We start from the raw sequence: 14,290 nt of genomic DNA, 5'->3' as shown, positions 1-14,290 counted from the left end.
TCTTTTGTAGGATGTGTCTCATGGGTTGGTTTGTCCGGACTTTGATGGTGTGGGCTTGAAAGTAGGGGCGGAGTCTCCGAGCTGTGAACACTAGTGCATAGGCGAATTTCTCTATTTTCTGATAGTTTAATTCGGCCCCTTGTAGTGCTTTGCTTACGAAGTATATGGGGTGTTGCCCCTCCTCATTTTCTCGTATTAGTGCCGAGGCGACTGCCCGATGTCCGACCGACAGGTATAGTACGAGCTCTTCCCCTTTTAGAGGTCGGGTTAAGATTGGTGGCTGCCCGAGGAATTCCTTGAATTCTTGGAAGGCCTTTTCGCATTCCGGGGTCCAAGAGAAGGGTTTCCCTTTCTTTAGGAGTGAGTAGAGAGGGAGTGATCTTATCGCTGATCCTGCCAAGAATCTTGATAGGGCGGCTAGTCTCCCATTTAGTTGTTGTACTTCTTTGAGACACGTCGGGCTTTTCATATTGAGTATTGCTTGGCATTTGTCCGGGTTTGCTTCGATGCCTCTCTGAGTCAGCATGAAGCCTAAGAACTTCCCGGCTTCTGCGGCGAAGGTGCACTTTGTCGGGTTAAGTCTCATGTTGTGTTTCCGGAGGGTGTCGAAGATACTGCTGAGGTCGGCCACCAAGTTTCTGTCTTCTTGTGTCTTTACTAGCATGTCGTCGACGTACACCTCTAGCTGTAGCCCGATGTGTTCTGAGAACACTTTGTTCATTAGCCTCTGGTAGGTTGCCCCTGCGTTCTTCAGCCCGAAGGGCATTACTACGTAGCAGTAGTTTGCCCTTGGGGTTATGAACGAGGTCTTTTCTTGGTCGGGTCCATACATCGGGATTTGATTGTATCCCGAGTATGCATCCATGAAGGAGAGGTATCTGTAGCCCGAAGCGGCATCGACTAAGGCGTCGATGTTCGGTAGTGGATATGGATCTTTGGGGCAGGCTTTGTTGAGATCCGTGTAGTCGACGCACATCCTCCATTTTCCATTGGGCTTCTTCACTAGGACCACGTTTGCGAGCCATAGGGGGTACTTTACTTCCCTAATGAACCCTGCATCTAGTAGTGCTTGCACTTGTTCTTCTATTGCTTGCATGCGTTCGGGCCCGAGCTTCCTGCGTCTTTGTTGGACAGGTCGGGATCCCGGGTATACTGATAGCTTATGGCACATCAGGTCGGGGCTTATGCCTGGTATATCGGAGGCTTTCCAGGCGAAGAGGTCGGAATTCTCCCTTAAGAGGGTTGTGAGTTCCTCCTTTAGGCCTGCCTCGAGGTTTGCCCCTATGTTTGTTACTTTCTCGGGTGTGTTCCCGATCTGGATCTTTTCGGTCTCTCCTTCTGGTTGTGGCCGAAGATCTTCTCGGGCTTGGACTCGCCCGAGTTCTATTGTGTTGACCTCTTTCCCTTTTAGGCTCAGGCTTTCGTTGTAGCATCGTCGTGCTAGTTTTTGGTCGCCTTTTAGGGTAGCGATTCCCTTTGCGGTAGGGAACTTCATACAGAGGTGTGGGGTCGAGACTATAGCCGCTAGTCTGTTTAGGGTTGGTCGTCCGATGAGGGCATTGTATGCTGAAGTGACGTCGACTACAATGTAGTCGATGCTTAGTGTTTTGGTTTGCTCGCCTTTTCCAAAGGTAGTGTGTAATGAGATGTATCCCAAGGGCGGATCGGGGTATCTCCTAGTCCAAACAGGTCAGTGGGATAGGCTTTTAGCTCTTTTTCTTCGAGTCCGAGCTTGTCGAAGGCTGCTTTGAACAGGATATCTGCTGAGCTTCCTTGGTCGATCAGGGTTCGATGTAAGTTGGCGTTGGCTAGGATGATGGTGATCACCATAGGGTCGTCGTGTCCGGGTATTATTCCAAGAGCATCTTCTCGGGTAAATGAGATAGTAGGTAACTCGGGTAAGGGGCTGTCTTCTCGGACATGGTAGACTTCTTTGAGGTGTCTCTTCCGTGAGGATTTGGATGTCCCTCCCCCTGCGAAACCTCCGTTTATCATGTGTATGTGCCTTTCAGGAGTTCGCGGGGTTCGTGTTTGCTCGGCCCGATCTTCGTTATCTCCCCGTCTTCTCTTTCTGGTTTCTTCTCCTTTCTCAGCTATGTATCTGTCGAGTTTTCCCTCTCTGGCTAGCTTTTCTATAACATTCTTTAAGTCGTGGCAGTCGTTAGTAGAGTGGTCGTAGAGTCTGTGATATTCGCAGTACTCGGACCGATCTCTTCCTGCTCTCTTGTGCTTCAGAGGTTTGGGTGGTGGGATCTTCTCGGTGTGGCATACTTCTCTGTAGACGTCTACCAGGGAGACTCGGAGGGGAATGTAGCTGTGGTATTTTCGTGGCTTGTCCGAGTTGGATTCTTCTTTCTTTTTCTGTTCCCGATCTCGATCTCGGGCGGGTAGGTTGACTCCTTCCTGGAAGAGTCTCTCAGCTGGGAGGTTTCTTCCATGTTGATATACTTTCCTGCCCGTTCTTGTACTTCGTATAAGGAAGTCGGGTATCTTTTGGATAGGGATTGGCTAAACGGTCCTTCTTTTAGGCCGTTTGCTAGTCCCATGATGGCTGCTTCCGTGGACAAGTGTTGTATGTCCAGGCAGGCCTTGTTGAATCGCTCCATGTACTCTCTGAGAGTTTCTCGGTTGCCTTGTTTGATCCCGAGTAGGCTGGGGGCATGTTTTGCCTTGTCCTTTTGAATAGAGAACCTTGTTAAGAATTTTTTGGTCAGGTCTTCAAAGCTGGAGATTGATCCTGGTGGCAGGTTGTCGAACCACTTCATGGCTGACTTAGTGAGAGTGGTGGGGAAGGCTTTGCATCGAATCGCGTCGGAGGCGTCGACTAAGTACATTCTGCTTCTGAAATTGCTGAGGTGATGACTTGGATCGGTGGTGCCGTCGTAGAGGTCCATATCTGGTGGTTTGAAGTTTCGCGGTACCTTCTCTTTCATGATCTCTTGTGTGAAGGGATCATGGTTGCTTTCGGGAGTGGTGCCGTGTTCCGTCCTATCTTTTAGGTTGGCCTCTATCTTCCGCAGTTTTTCTTCCAATTCTCTGCGTTTGCGAGCTTCCCTTCTCAGATCCTGTTCAGTTTCCTTCTGCTTCTTTGCGTCCTCTTCGAGTTGTCTCAGCCGGCTTTGTTGTGCCCGAACTGTTTCCAGAATCTCCGAACTTTTTTCTCTTTCGGGATTTTGTGGATCTTTGTCTGGGGGTGATGTCTTTGGGCGATTCTGTTTGTTTCCTCCTGGAGTGCGTGGTGATAGAGAGCTGTCCGGTCGTTCTCCGGTGTCAACTTCCTCTTCTTGTTCTGATGTAGCGTGGTTATTGTTGGGAGGGTCGTCCGCCATGGTAAAGGGATGACTTCCAGGTTCCCCGGCAACGGCGCCAATGTTCCGGGGGTTACCTGAAACGTGTAGCTCGGTCGTCCGGCAAGGCCCGAGGTAGGGGTCCGTGACCCGAGCTTGTTGTGCTGAACGGCGGGGGGTTGTACCTGCAATGACACTCCGATGCTTAAGTTAGCATGGGTCCAAGCAGATATCAAGTAGAATTAGAGTATGAGTTATACCTGGGTGCTCCAGTGTATTTATAGTAGTTGGCTGCGATCATCCCTGGATAAGATATTCTTATCTTATCTTATCTTTTGGGAGATTCATCTCTATCTTTGCGGAACCGCCTTTCCCAGGCCCTTTCGGCCTTTAGGTTTTGGGCTTAGTTCCTTCTGATGGGCCTTTCTTTGGCCTGTTTGTCCGAGGTCCGACCTCGAACGTGAGCCTTGGGTCGAGGTCGGGCCTTCTATCAGCATTACCGAGTTTGGAGAGCTCGGTCAGGGTATGAACAACTACCAACTTGAGTTTTGTGAATTCAAAAGCAAAAAAAGCATCATGATCATAAACAAACAAGGAATTAAAGAAGAACTTGGCATGTTCATACAAGTATTGGAAGGCTAGTATGTTTGATTGTTGCTCAATTGCATTAGATTTGATTTAATTGGAGTTTTCATCTAGGACATTTTGTGAAATTTTTTGAAATCATGAAAACCTTGAAAAAAAAAAGAGGCAAAGAAAAGAAAAAGGGAAAGAATGAGAAAGTTGAAGGCTCTGAGTACCAATGACAATTCCATTGTTAAGTACTTGTGGTGTTTATGTATCAAGTAAAATGCTTGAAAACAAAACACTTAGAAGTCAAGGCTAGGCTCAAGTGCAAAAGCACTCCCTCAAAGCTCAAGGCTCTGAGCATCAATGATTAGAGAGTCAAGAAAAGAAATGAATGTGCTTAATGAAGTCCTCTAATTAAATGCTTGTGGTGCTTATGTATCAAGTGGTAATACTTGAAAACAAAGCATTTAGAGTCGTAGTTTTGTTATCAACTCATGGGGCAAAGCACCCAAAAGAGAAGCTAATAAGAAAAATCAAAAGCTTGTTTCAAGGAAGAAATATAAGAAAAAGATTTCATAAATTGAGCTAGATAGAAGCATCAATCATTTACATTTCTTTTGTGATTGTAGCATGCTTAGAAAACTAGCTTACCATGAACATTGAGTTGCTATTCTTCTTACCTTGGATTGTCAATCTCTATTGCATGATTCTTTTCTTGCTTGAGGACAAGCAAGGTGTAAGTTTGGTGTTGTGATGCATTCGCATATTTGCTATTTTAACTAGTTAGTTTAGTTAGCTTTAGTTCAATTTCGTTCATTATTACTAAAATAAACAAGCAATTTTGTGAGTTTTTCTCCATGCATCCATGAACCAAGAACTAAGTGAAATTTGGCCAAATTCATGCAAATAATTCAAGAAGCTTATAAATGCATTAGTATGAATGAATCTCTTGAAATTAGGTGCATAGAATAGCAATACATTGAGGAAGTTTCTTTGGTTTATGTTAGGTGATGAAGCAAGAAGGCTTGAGAACATTTCAAGCTTGGTAAGAGCTAGAATGCACGTTGCCAACTTGGGGGAAGGAAGGCGTGTTTACCTCTAACGCCAGCAAGCTTGGCAGCCTTGGAAGGCATAGCACGTTGCCAACTGAGCTTTCCATTGGCGTGTTCATTGGCAACGCAGCAAACTTGAAGCTAGGAAACAACCACGAGCACGTTGCTAACTTAGAGTGCGTTGGCGTGTTTGGCAACAACTCAAGGCAGCTTGGATGATGACTCTCCCATTCAAGCACGTTGCCAACGTTGGGATGCATAGGCGTGTCCAATGACAACGCCAATAAGCAAGGCTTGGTCCAGGGAAGGAGGCTAGCACGGTGCCAACGCTGGATTATAAAGGCGTGTGCAATGGTAACGTAGCAAGCAAAGCTTGGAGCAAGAAGGCAGCCACAAGCACGTTGCCAACTTGAAGGTTCATTGGCATGTGTAGTGGCAACGCCAGGAAGCAAGCATGGAACAAGGGGGCATGGGCTGGCACGTTGCCAACGTGCTGAGAAGAAGGAGTGTTTGCCAAAAACGCTGGCAACCCTGGCAGCCGGACCTTACTCTCTTCCATGGAGTATATCTTGAGTTGTAGACCTTCAAATGATGCACTCTCAATGGCATTGGAAAGTAGACATCCGGAGCTTTCCAATGATATATAATAGTATGGGTTTGACATTCGTTTGAAGCTTCAAAAGCTGGCTTCATTTGGAACCTCAGAAACTAAACACGTTGGCAACTTGGAATCTAAGTTGGCAACACCCTTGCTAAAATTCGGCTCCCTGGGAGGCATAACCCACGTTGCCAACTTGGGGAAGGTGAAGGCGTGTTTGCTAGCAACGCCTGCGAAGCTCAGCAGCCTTAGAAGATAACGCACGTTGCCAACTTGAGAATGTGAAGGCGTGTTTGTCAAAAACGCCGGCAACCTTGGCAGCCTGACCTTGTTATCTTCAATGGAGCATAACTTGAGCTACAGAGATCCAAATTGAGTGCTTCCAATTGCCTTGGAAAGCTGACATTCAAAACTTTCCAACCATATATAATAGTTTATAGTGGAGCATGAAATAGAAGCTCGAATCAGAGTCATCTTTAGGCCCCAAAAACAAGAAAATGAGGTTGACATTCAAGGAAGCATGAATGGGCCAAGGAATGGGGTCGAACACGTTGCCAAGGCTAAAATGGCCTGGCGTGTTCCTTGGCAACTTGGGCAACAACGCCCAGGGCAAGAAATCTGGGCTAGAGGCGTTGTCATGGGCGTTATTGGTGAAGTGTTTGGCAAAAACGCCCAACCAAGGCAGCCTGACCTTGCCCTCTTCAATGGAGCATAACTTGAGCTAGGAAGGTCCAAATGAGGTGATTCCAGTGGCATTGGAAAGTAGACATCAAGAGCTTTCCAGTGATGTATGATAGTCCATATTGAAGCAGAGGATTGATACTCAAATTCTGGGCTACATTTAGCATGAAAGTAGAGTCAAGAAGAAGAAAAGCAAGTTGTTAGCAACAATTTGGGCTAGCAATGCCCAAGTCTGAAAGTTCACTCCCAGGAAAATATGATGCACGTTGCCAACGTGCATGAAGGCTAGCGTTATTGGCAAAAACGCCAAGCCATTGGGCCAGAAGCATGATGAATGAACTCCTCCTTCCAAGTCTAGCAACACTTCTTCAATTGAGCCAAGAATTCAACAAAGAGGAAGCCCATATTGCTAACCCAATTAAAGATCTTTGAAAGAGTTTTAGGACTAATATAAATAGAGAAGGAGTTTGTACTTTAGGGAGACTTTTGGACACTTAGAATTATACACTATTAGCACTTTATTTGGAGAACTCAATAGCACTTCCGGGAGGATACCCGGAGAGCTATTTTGGGTTTTTTTCTTGGAACTTTTCTTCTTCAGTTTTAAGCTTTAAGCATTTCCTTATTCTTCTTCTTCTTTTCTTCACACTTAGTTTAATTTTTGTTGATGGCAATTGTTGTTGAAATTGGAGCTATGATTCACTAAACCCCACTTTCATTAGGGGGAAGAGCTCTGCTTGTTTGAATGTATTGATGAACTCTTCTTTTCCTCCTCAATTCAAGTGGTTAATCCAAAGAGGAAACTCTTGTTCTTCAAAGATTCAACCACCATCGAGAGAGGGGTTAATCTATGTGAATTGTGTGGTGAATTTGAGGAATGAGCCACATAATTCAGTTTAGAGTTCATCCTTTCATGATTTCCTTAATCAATACACCTTGGTTAGTATGTGAGATGTAACTCTCCTTGGTTGAGATTATGGGAGTTGTGTGGCTGGATTAGAATTGAGCTTCATCTCTTCTCATGAACAACTAGATCACGAGAGTGGCAATTGGTTATGTTGAGAGAAATTGAATCACCAAGAGATTGGAATTCAATTACCCACTTGCCATGGATCTATACCAATGATTGAGAAGGACTTGACTAACATCAATTCAGGAAAACTTGCATCTCTGATCCCTAATGATCCTCTCTACCATTAATTCTTATTTCTTTTGCTTCTAGTTGTTTGACTACCCATAACCCAATTCCCTTCTACATTCTGTCAATTTATTATTCTTGTCATCTACATTTTGTTCCTTTATTTCTTGCTATTTACTCTTATATTCTTTAAATTTCTGCAACCTTTAATTCCTTGCAATTTATCTTTGATGTCATTTAAGTTTCTTGCACTTTAAGTTTCCGTCATTTACTTTCATTTTATTTCTCTCTTCTAGTTCTTTAAATTCTTTGCCATTTAAATTCTTGCAATTATGTTCAAAAATCACAAACCTCATGAAATCAAAATCATGTTTGCTTGACTAAATTTACCATTAACTAAAGTTGCTTAATCTACCAATCTCCGTGGGATCGACCTCACTCTTAGTGAGTTTTATTACTTGATGCGACCCGGTATACTTGTCGGTTGTACGTGAAATCAAATTTTTACGTATCATTCCGCTTGGCGGAGTTTTTGAGGATAAGGCATTTTGGCTTTGTATTCCTCAACCTTAGTTGCTGCAGGTTTATCACCTACAGGAGTAGGTTGGGAAGCCTGTTTAGAAAGGTCAGCACTTGTATGTGACTGATTCCCCATTGGCATTTGAATGCCAGTGGTGGGAGCTGGAGTGGCGTTAGACGCCACTTCCTTGTTTGTTACTGGCGTTTGAACGCCAGAACCATGCCCCTTTTGGGCGTTCAACGCCGGATTCATGCTTGTTTCTGGCGTTGAACGCCAGGAATGAGCATGGTCTGGGCGTTCAGCGCCAGCTTTGTTCCTCTCTGGGCTCTGATTGTCCTCAGAGGGATTTTGAGTATCCTCTTGTTCATTTCTTGGTTTTCTGCTGCTTTGAAGTGAGGTATTTAATATTTTCCCACTTCTTAATTGAACTGCTTGGCATTCTTCTGTTATTTGTTTTGACAGTTGCTTTTCTGTCTGCTTTAATTGTACTTCCATGTTCCTGTTAGCCATTCTTGTTTCCTGTAATATTTCCTTGAATTCGGCTAGCTGCTAAGTTAGAAAATCTAATTGCTGATTGAATTCATTAGCCTGATCCACCGGACTGAGTTCAGCAGTTACTGTTTTAGCTTCTTCTTTCACAGAAGATTCACTGCTTAGGTACAGATGTTGATTTCTGGCAACTGTATCAATAAGCTCTTGAGCTTCTTCAATTGTTTTTCTCATATGTATAGATCCACCAGCTGAGTGGTCTAGAGAAATCTGAGCTTTTTCTGTAAGCCCATAGTAGAAGATGTCTAATTGCACCCATTCCGAAAACATTTCAGAGGGGCATTTTCTTAGCATCTCTCTGTATCTCTCCCAGGCATCATAAAGAGATTCATTATCTCCTTGTTTGAAGCCTTGGATGCTTAGCCTTAGCTGTGTCATCCGTTTTGGAGGGAAATAGTGATTCAGGAATTTTTCTGACAGTTGCTTCCATGTTTTTATGCTGTTCTTAGGCTGGTTATTTAACCACCTCTTAGCTTGATCTTTTACAGCGAATGGAAACAGTAATAATCTGTAGACATCCTGGTCCACTTCCTTATCATGTACTGTGTCAGCAATTTGTAAAAATTGTGCCAGAAACTCTGTAGGTTCTTCATGTGGAAGACCAGAATACTGGCAGTTTTGCTGCACCATGATAATGAGCTGAGGATTCAGCTCAAAGCTACCAACTCCAATGGAGGGTATACAGATACTACTCCCATATGAAGCAGTAGTGGGGTTAGCATATGACCCCAGAGTCCTCTTGGACTGTTCATTCCCACTTAGTTCCATGTTGGAATAAAAGAGATGGTATATATGTTGATATTGTTTATTTTATAAAAATTAATTTTTATAAAATAAAATAAACACGAAATAAATAAAAGAAAGTAGAAATATTTTGAAATTAAAAGTTGAATTTTTATATAAAATTTTCGAAAAATGTGCTTCAAAATTAGTTGGAAAAATAAATATTTTTTTTTTTTGAATTTTGAATTTTATGATGAAAGAGAAAAACACACAAAAGACACAAGACTTAAAATTTTTAGATCTAATGTTCCTTATTTTCGAAAATTTTTGGAGGGAAAACACCAAGGAACACCAAACTTAAAAATTTTAAGATCAAGACACAAGGAAAACTCAAGAACACTTTGAAGGTTCACAAGAACACCAAGAACACAAGAAAGAACACCAAACTTAAAATTTTTAGAAAACTTTAATAAAATTTTCGAAAATTATGAAAGATTAACAAGAAAACACCAAACTTAAAGTTTGGCACAAGATTAAATCAAGAAAAATTGTTTTTGAAAAAGGTTCCAAAGCGTATACCCAATTATCAAGAATGTAAGCCAATACTCTAGCCAATTGGGAATAAATATAACACTTGTTCTAGATATTCCAATTAATGCTTTAAAAAGAACACAAGTGAAACAAGAAAAGACACAAAGTAAGAAAAACTCAAGATCAAACAAGAAAAATAAGCAAGAACAACTTGAAGATCAATGAAGAACAAAGAACACAAGTCGAAAATTTTAAAGAAAAATATGAGATATGCAATTGACACCAAACTTAGAACAAGACACTAAACTCACGAAAATTTAACAATTAATTAAGAAAAATAATATTTTTGAAAAGAAATTTTTGAAAAGAGACTATCCTATCAAAATTTAATGACTCTATAACAACAAAAATAAATTATTCCTAATCTAAGAAATAAAATAAGCCTTCAATTGTCCAAACTCAATAAGCCCCGGCAACGGCGCCAAAAACTTGGTGCACGAATTTGTGATTCGCACAACTAACCAGCAAGTGCACTGGGTCGTCCAAGTAATACCTTACGTGAGTAAGGGTCGATCCCACGGAGATTATTGGCTTGAAGCAATCAATGTTTATTTTATTAATCTTAGTCAGGAGGCCAATAGGATTAAAAGTGAAATTACCAGATTTGATTATAAAAATAAAAGAGAATAACAGTGTTACTTGTTGTGCAGTAATGAGAAATATGTTGGAGTTTTGGAGATGCTTTGTCCTTTGACTTCAACTCTTCCTTGAAATCCTTCAACACACGCAAGGCTCCTTCCATGGCAAGCTCTATGTAGGGTGTCACCGTTGTCAATGGCTACTTCCCATCCTCTCAGTGAAAACGTTCATATGCTCTGTCACAGCACGGCTAATCATCTGTCGGTTCTCAATCAGGTTGGAATAGAATCCATTGATTCTTTTGCGTCTGTCACTAACGCCCAGCCCTCAGGAGTTTGAAGCACGTCACAGTCATTCAATCCCGGAATCCTACTCGGAATACCACAGACAAGGTTTAGACTTTCCGGATTCTCATGAATGCCGCCATCAATCCGGCTTATACCACGAAGATTCTGATTAAGGAATCTAAGAGATATTCATTCAATTTGATGTAGAACGGAGGTGGTTGTCAGGCACACGTTCATGGATTGAGGAAGGTGATGAGTGTCACGGATCATCACCTTCTTCACAATTAAGCGCGAATAAACATCTTAGATAAGAACAAGCGTGTTTGAATGGAAAACAAAGGAATTGTATTAAATCATCGAGACGCCACAGAGCTCCTCACCCCCAACAATGGAGTTTAGAGACTCATGCCGTCACAAAGTATGTAATTCAGATCTGAAAATGTCATGAGGTACAAGAAATGTCTGTAAAAGTTGTTTAAATAGTAAACTAGTAACCTAGGTTTACAGAAAATGAATAAACTAAGATAATTGGTGCAGAAATCCACTTCTGGGGCCCACTTGGTGTGTGCTGGGGCTGAGATTAAAGCTATCCACGAGTAGAGGCCTTTCTTGGCGATAAACTCCAGGTTATGACGTGTTTTGGGCGTTCAACTCCGGATCATGACGTTTTTCTGGCGTTTAACTCCAGACAGCAGCATGAACTTGGCGTTCAACGCCAAGTTACGTCGTCTATCCTTGCGCAAAGTATAGACTATTATATATTCCTGGAAAGCCCTGGATGTCTACTTTCCAACGCCGTTGAGAGCGCGCCAATTGGACTCCTGTAGCTCCAGAAAATCCATTTCGAGTGCAGGGAGGTCAGGATCCAACAGCATCAGCAGTCCTTTTTCAGCCTAAGTCAGATTTTTGCTCAGCTCCCTCAATTCCAGCCAGAAAATACCTGGAATCACAGAAAAACATACAAACTCATAGTAAAGTCCAGAAATACGATTTTTGCCTAAAAACTAACAATATTCTCCTAAAAACTAACTAGAACATGCTAAAATCTACATGAAATTACCCCCAAAAAGCGTATAAAATATCCGCTCATCAGTGGGGTTTTATGAAGGATGGATGTGAGTGGTTAAGAGGAAGAAGGGATTTGATAGGTGAAGGGTTTTTGGGGAAGAGGAGTTGAGGTGATTGGTGAATGGGTGAAGAAGAGAGAGAGAGTGGTGGGGTTGGTGGGGATCCTGTGGTGTCAAGGAAAAGTCATCCCTGCACCAAATGGCATTCAAAATCACGTTTTGAGCCATTTCTAGCGTTAAACGCCGGGCTGGTGCCCATTCCTGGCGTTTAACGCCAGGTTCTTGCCCTTTTCTGGCGTTTAACGCCATTCTGGTGCCCCTTTATGGTGTTAAACGCCCAGAATGGTGCCAGACTGGGCGTTAAACGCCCACCTGCTAGCCTAAACGCCAGTAAGTTCTTCCTCTAGGGTGTGCTGTTTTTCTTCCTATTTTTCATTCTGTTTTTGCTTTTTCAATTGATTTTGTGACTTCTCATGATCATCAAGCTACAAAAAACATAAAATAACAAAAGAAAATAGATAAAATATAACATTGGGTTGCCTCCCAACAAGCGCTTCTTTAATGTCCGTAGCTTGACAGATGGCTCTCATGGAGCCTCACATTTTCTCAGGGCAATGTTGGAACCTCCCAACACCAAACTTAGAGTTTGAATGTGGGGGTTCAACACCAAACTTAGAGTTTGGTTGTGGCCTCCCAACACCAAACTTAGAGTTTGACTGTGGGGGCTCTGTTTGACTCTGATTTGAGAGAAGCTCTTCATGCTTCCTCTCCATGATGACAGAGGGATATCCTTGAGCCTTAAACACCAAGGATTCTTCATTCACTTGAATGATCAACTCTCCTCTATCAACATCAATCACAGCCTTTGCTGTGGCCAGGAAGGGTCTGCCAAGGATGATGGTTTCATCCATGCACCTCCCAGTCTCTAGGATTATGAAATCCGCAGGGATGTAATGGTTTTCAATCTTCACCAAAACATCCTCTACAAGTCCATGAGCTTGTTTTCTTGAGTTGTCTGCCATCTCTAATGAGATTCTTGCAGCTTGCACCTCAAAGATCCCTAGCTTCTCCATTACAGAGAGAGACATGAGGTTTACACTTGACCCTAAGTCACACAGAGCCTTCTTGAAGGTCATGTTGCCTATGGTACAAGGTATTGAAAACTTCCCAGGATCTTATCTCTTTTGAGGTAATTTCTGCCTAGACAAGTCATCCAGTTCTTTGGTGAGCAAAGGAGGTTCATTCTCCCAAGTCTCATTTCCAAATAACTTGTCATTTAGCTTCATGATTGCTCCAAGGTATTTAGCAACTTGGTCTTCAGTGACATACTCATCCTCTTCAGAGGAAGAATACTCATCAGAGCTCATGAAAGGCAGAAGTAAGTCCAATGGAATCTCTATGGTCTCATTTTGAGCCTCAGATTCCCATGGTTCCTCATTGGGGAACTCAATGGAGGTCAGTGCACGCCCACTGAGGTCTTCCTCAGTGGCGTTCACTTCCTCTCCTTCCTCTCCAAATTCGGCCATGTTGATGGCCTTGCACTCTCCTTTTGGATTTTCTTCTGTATTGCTTGGGAGAGTACTAGGAGGGAGTTCAGTAACTTTCTTGCTCAGCTGTCCCACTTGTGCCTCCAAATTCCTAATGGAGGACCGTGTTTCAGTCATGAAACTTTGAGTGGTTTTGATTAGATCAGAGACCATAGTTGCTAAGTCAGAGGGGTTCTGCTTAGAATTCTCTGTCTGTTGCTGAGAAGATGATGGAAAAGGCTTGCCATTGCTAAACCTGTTTCTTCCACCATTATTATTATTGAAACCTTGTTGAGGTCTCTCTTGATTCTTCCATGAGAAATTTGGGTGATTTCTCCATGAAGAATTATAGGTGTTTCCATAGGGTTCTCCTAGGTAATTCACCTCTTCCATTGAAGGGTTCTCAGGATCATAGGCTTCTTCTTCAGATGAAGCATCCTTAGTACTGCTTGGTGCATTTTGCATTCCAGACAGACTTTGAGAGATCAAATTGACTTGTTGAGTCAATATCTTGTTCTGAGCCAGAATGGCATTCAGAGCATCAATCTCAAGAACTCCTTTCTTCTGATTAGTCCCATTGTTCACAGGATTCCTTTCAGAAGTGTACATGAATTGGTTATTTGCAACCACTTCAATTAGCTCTTGAGCTTCTATAGGCGTCTTCTTCAAATGAAGAGATCCTCCAGCAGAGCTATCCAAAGACAGCTTGGATAGTTCAGAGAGACCATCATAGAAAATACCTATGATGCTCCATTCAGAAAGCATGTCAGAAGGACATTTTCTGATCAATTGTTTGTATCTTTCCCAAGCTTCATAGAGGGATTCTCCATCCTTTTGTCTGAAGGTTTGGACTTCCACTCTAAGCTTACTCAATTTTTGAGGTGGAAAGAACTTTGCCAAGAAGGCATTGACTAGCTTTTCCCATGAGTCCAGGCTTTCTTTAGGTTGTGAATCCAACCATGTCCTAGCTTTGTCTCTTACAGCAAAAGGGAATAGCATAAGTCTGTAGACCTCAGGGTCTACCCCATTAGTCTTGATAGTGTCACAGATTTGCAAGAATTCAGCTAAAAACTGATGAGGATCTTCCAATGGAAGTCCATGAAACTTGCAATTCTGTTGCAT

The 14,290-nt window shown here is 42.6% G+C and overlaps 1 non-coding gene across 1 annotated transcript; it reads left to right on the top strand.

Moving 5' to 3' along the window:
* Positions 1 to 13,927: 13,927 nt before the first annotated feature.
* LOC130983426 (small nucleolar RNA R71) lies at positions 13,928 to 14,035 on the top strand. The gene has a single exon (XR_009087418.1). It is a non-coding gene; the product is annotated as a small nucleolar RNA R71 (small nucleolar RNA).
* Positions 14,036 to 14,290: the final 255 nt, after the last annotated feature.

Source organism: Arachis stenosperma, chromosome 5 (genome assembly GCF_014773155.1).
Source record: "Arachis stenosperma cultivar V10309 chromosome 5, arast.V10309.gnm1.PFL2, whole genome shotgun sequence".
NCBI classification, from domain to species: Eukaryota; Viridiplantae; Streptophyta; class Magnoliopsida; order Fabales; family Fabaceae; genus Arachis; species Arachis stenosperma.
This window is presented reverse-complemented; position numbering and strand designations above follow the sequence as displayed.